The sequence below is a fragment of the Ischnura elegans genome, chromosome 2 (genome assembly GCF_921293095.1).
Source record: "Ischnura elegans chromosome 2, ioIscEleg1.1, whole genome shotgun sequence".
NCBI classification, from domain to species: domain Eukaryota; kingdom Metazoa; phylum Arthropoda; class Insecta; order Odonata; family Coenagrionidae; genus Ischnura; species Ischnura elegans.
The window spans coordinates 114680326-114686074 of NC_060247.1; positions in this window are offsets into that span (position 1 = coordinate 114680326).

Here is a 5749-nt window from a genome sequence, read left to right on the forward strand (position 1 = left end):
CCTGCGAGCCACCTCTAGGGTGTTTGGCAGGGGGTGATCAATCACCAGCATGCAGCATGCATTTGGACTCCCACATGCACACCACACCGTCTAAAAAAAACGTCCCGTATACTAACAAACTATACTACTATATGCTGTTAGAAATAATAATTGAATTAAGAAACATGCCTTAATTTTTACATATGTTAGTAGGCTACACTACAAGTCATGCAATCTACTTACGAGTTCTATTGCTGCCGTTATAATCTCTTATTGATCGTGGAAAAAATGACATTCGGAATCTGTCTGTTCTACAATCTATCTCTCTTGTTTTATTCATATGATCTGGTGCGTCCTTTAGCTTACCTACGCGGTGAACCCCACCCCAACAATTTAACCCCCTCTTCGAATTTTTACTCGTGATCCCCTAAAAATATGAGGCAAAATACAAAATTAGGTATCCACAAGCTGCGATGCAGAGGAATAATACAGCCATTTGGGCCGCGCATTATAGGAAAACTTACTAAGCAGGATGGTAGCAGAAAGGAAGGGAATAACTGGGATGAAAATGAAAAGTTTATGAATCACCATACTGTAAAACCCACTTCCGACCATTGACTGATTCAAGGGGGACTGACCAATCCATACATATGTTTGGCGTGAACGAGACGAAATACGACAAAAAGTCAAAGAATCGACCACCTCTAAAATCGTCTGAAACCCTGGGAAATATGGGGGGTGGGGGGTGAATGAGGGGGTAGATCACCCCCCCAAAGCCTCAGAGAAATTTTAAAAAATATTTAAAACTATTGTCTAGTTTTCATATATAATTACTGCATCTGCTTAAAGTTAAAGATCATTTATTAATATCATAGCAGTGAGTCATTTGAGACATTGAGATGAGTCATTTTTCAAAAAATTTTCCAGGCCCCCGTTGCCTGGGGGAGGGGGGTCACCCCCCAGGCCCCTCCATCCCACCAAATCATATTCCTAGTTACGCCACGGCTGGAAAATATTGTCAAAACGCTAAATTTTCTATCTTTGTCAGAGTTGCGAACTGCTTCAATACCTCTAATTATTGGGGGTCAAAAAATCGATGGTGATGAGAAATTTGAACGTCAGTCACATGCAGTCACATAACCCACACGTCCCGGTCCCGACCCAGAAGACCGGCGTTTACGCTAAAGAATGACCAGTTTGAGTGTTTTAAATCTCAGTGGCATTATCATCTCCGTCTTTTTCTCAAGTTAATATCTCTTCGAATGTATAAGAGTATAGATACGTCCCGCAAAAAACTTTACCTTTGAGGTAGCAGGTCTCAACATCCATTCGGATCACCGACGTCAAGCTGTTTATATTTTCACCTGAAGAGCCGGTCCATGGCGTGTTTTTTAGATAGAAATTTCGAGTTGCACATTCGCATTGCGACTCGTGAGGCGTGTGACTTTATCGGTTTAAAGCAAGCTCCTCATGAAAAAGTTTAAATGTTGGGACCAATATTCTTCCCTAGCAACGTATCCAGTGTTTATACGATCGAAGAATAACCTTTTCTAACAGCCTACAAGTATCTGCCCAGCTAGAGGCTGTTTTACATGAAGCATGTAATTGTACAATTCTGAACTGCATTTTTTTCTCAACTTGGCGTGCAATGGCGCGAATGAATGAACGAAATCAGAACAGGGGCTATTTACCATCCATTTTTCTACCTTCGCGCATGCGCTGTAGCAGTTAACCACTTAACAAGAAGCAATTTGAAATGCGCTCTCACACGTACTTTAGATTGTGCAAATACATGATCCATGTAAAACCGGCTAAAGAGGTTCGATCAAAGCATCGCTGTCAATTGAGAAGAATGCGTTTTCGCATGCGAAAGAGAAATTACAACGCTGAGAAGGAAGAAATCGTGATATGCACTTATCCTGGGCACCTGCACTATAGGGTTCCCTCTAAATGTGAACGCACATGTTCTAATTTCATTTAGATGTTCAGCGATTGGTCGTGAAATGCCACTTTCCTAATAGTGCCTCCATTTATGTACACAATACGCATACCACGCATAAGTTGTACACTTCGGGTGGCGCTGACTCTCGTAAAATAGCAATGAATCACAAGGTGCGCGCTGGTCAGGGACGCAAGATAACTTATGCCTTTTAATATAATAATACATTACGGTGGGCCGAAAAATGACTTTTTTCAGGATCAAATTTGCTATTTGCGGGAAAGTGGCCAACTTACAACAGGGTCTCAGATTCGAAATTTTTAATCGGATATTATTAACCACAGCTTCCCAAGCCCTAAAGTTCAAGATTTAGCGTAAATTCAAGCTGAATTTGGAGAAAAATACTCATGGAGAATAACCCCTTTTTATTTAAGCACCTGATCTTTCTTCATAACTGAAAATGTCGTCGATTACACATGGCTTTATTCGACGCAACCTCTACCGGTTTCAACATTTACGTGTCATTATCAAGAGATTGTACAACTTTTCTCTCATGGTGAGACTCTAATCTACGTATTTTTTAGCTAGTGATAATGTGGAGAGGAAAAAAAGAAGGTTGCGGAGGAAGAGAATCAATACTGCATGAAGATCAAAAGGTTGGGGGTAGACGTGACCAAATATTTTCTTACAATACGGACGGGGACTTGGTGGAGAGGCGAATGATATATGTAAGTAATGGTATCGAGTCATTTTACTAAAAAATTCTAGCTTTTCCTCGTCATTAACCCTTTCACGCCCAGAAACCTTTCTGCCAGCATTTCTTTGGTGTTTCGCTCCTACTGTCGTCAAGTTATCCCTTTGAATATTTTGATGATGAATTTATTAAATAGTTTTTTCTGGAATGATCCGAGCTCATTTGCCTACACTGGGCGCAAAAGTGTCAAAATTTATAGTGATTCATTTTCTACCAGCGTAAAACCAGTTAAATCTTCAGGGAATTCATATTTTCGTATGAAAGAAAGTTGAAATATTCAAAGTCATTGTATTTTTTACTTCCATTACACTTCATCATATTTACATACGGTAGACGTTCACATTCGCATTGTGATTGGCACCCCTCTTTTTCAGGAAGAGGGATTATTTCTACATGATTCAAAATTATACTAAGAGACGGATTAGGGTTACAAAACAATAAGCTGGGGGATCGGGTTGGTGTGGTGGCTTGAGTGTTGGCTTGCAACCCAGTCGACCCGGGTTCATATCCCGGAGGCCTCAGAGATTCTTCAGAGACTGCCGCATCCATTCTTGAGTGCTATGTGGAGGGAACTTCAAGTGCAGCACTCCGTCCGTCGGATGGGACGTTAAGCCGTGGTCCCCTTGACGCCTCTCGTTAAGAGCAGCCTAATGCCGACGCCCGGTTTCTCTCCGTCCTTCCTTACATACTATTCCCTTTTGGCGCAAATGGCCTTAGCTGTAGGTCGCCTATTCTAAATATGTACTAAGATATTTTAATCAATTGGAAAACAAAATAGCGCGCTCTTTTATCCAGAGCCTCATTTTCCCAGCGACGGTAAGGTGTTGCCACATGGCTACGGTGGGCGGAAATGAGTTTACCTGATTTTCTATTGCCCTGATTTCATGCCCCTCTTTCGTCGTTGCGACCTTCCTGGCTTTTTAGGATACTGTGAGGTGGATGCGGGAGAATATTGGAATCCAGCGCTCAAAAAACCACCCCACCTGATTTATCCGACCTCTAAGGTGAGAAGATGCCGGGCAGCTCACTCCCCAAGAAAAAATGGTCTGGAGGGAATACAGCCAAGAATGGCTGGAAGGGGTGTTCCGCCCCCCTCCCTTTTCGCCCATTGCATCGTATCTATGGGGTAAAAGCGTCAAAATGGGCGGGGAAGGACCACCTCGCCCAGGCGTCTGCTGAGGTGTCCCTAGGCAGGGAGGGAGGGGAGGGTCTGCTTCTCAGAGGGCTAGATGAAAAGGAGAGTGTTTTTTTTTGTCGCTGGCAAGGTGGATTTTGGGTCTAGGGGAGAGGAAGAGGTTGGAAGCTAAGTGGAGAGGAAGGTTTCTGAAATTCCAGAAACCCAAACGCGCGTCGGAGACTAGGCCTCTCTAGGTTCTTCGGTGCACGAGCGCCTTTTGTGAGTGATGTTTATTGCTGTCATTAGTATTCTACTGCTGCAGGTGATGATGTAACAAACTCTGTCCTTTGCCTTATTTATCTTTATAGGTATTAAGACTTCTATGTTTTTCCTGCTATACATGGCTGTTCACGAGTAATCTCAGATGCATTTGGAAATTATATAAAAACTCTCAATATTTGTTAATTTTAATTATAATAACTAATCCGACTTCTCTACGTAAAAATTAGATGCGTGTTTTTCTTTCTTGAAATTATTAGGTATATTCCAATTTTTTTAACGAAATGAGAATTTTGAAATTATAAGGCGGAGGATTTTAATGGCGAGAGACACGGTTTCATTAGCTATTAGAATGATGGAAATATTTGTTCATTTTTTCATAATTAATCGTATTTTAAATACGTCAAAAAATAAACCAGATGAGTTCCAATACTCTGTTGATGGTGCAATAAATGCTCGAAATTGCCTCAACTACCAGATCGTGAATATTTAACATCAATCGTGTATCACCAGGAGTACTTAGATTTGTGGCCTGTTACCAAGACACACCCTGTAGCAAATAGAAGTGGGGGAGGAGAGGTTTGTCAAATATTTTGAGGATGAGACCAACAGCTCAGGTAAGTTATGCCACAGGGAAGGAAGAGTAGAGAGAAACACGGTGTCAACATTAGCCTGCGCTAAGCAAAAGGCGCCAAGGGGATCACGACTTAACGTCCCATCTGGTGTACTGTACTTGAAGTGCCCTCCATGCAGCACTCAAGTATGTATCGAAGAATCTCGACCATATTTCACCGCCAGGATATTATCCCCGGCTTCAGGAATGGGAAACCAATACTCTAGCCACCACACCAACCCGTTCCCTAACAAACTCGTACCTGAAACGTTGGCGTCCTTAATTCCAACGCTTTCGTCTGTCTAATGCCGTGTTTCCACATCTAATGTGCATACACTGGCCATAGTTACTTTTCGAAGTGGATATGGCAGTAGGCCATGGCTGGAATTAATAGAAATCATGGTCAGTTGATAAGGTTTAAAATTCATGGTGAAGAGACGGTCAAGTGACTTCGGGGGATGATCGCTTATGCTTCCTCCAGTCTATTCAAAAACTCTCTTTTAATATTTCCGAAATCTTCGATATTTATACTCATCCCAACCACTACTCTAACAAAGCCGGTCACGGGGGTTATTTTTTTTATCGCTAAGGGCCCTGGTCGGGTTCCTCATCATCGTCTAACTCAAAATAAATACTATACTTTTTCGGCGATTAGTTTTACGGAATTATTTTAGGGTTTCCTACTGGGTTTGTCTTCATGATGGTACTGATGTTCTTACCGCGGCCTTTAAAAGTTCCGTTTAAGTTAAGAATGTCTCACAAAAATTCCCTGAACACGCAGAAATCGACCCATTAGAATACCTGAGAAGTAATAGCCAGGTCCTCCTACCAACACTGAGGTTCTATGATGTGAAAAATTTATTGGATGAATATGGTGCATTTTGTGTAAATATAAACAGTGAATGTTGGGGTGTCTACAGAGCCTGCTTATTCGCACGTTCATCTCTCCGGCGGCACCACGGGGAGTTGAACGCGCGCAACCACTCCATCGTTGGAAGGGCGCAAAAAATACCTCCACACTCCCCTCTATTAGTCCCGCCGTTGGTGTTTCAGTTGTGTTCCCGCCGC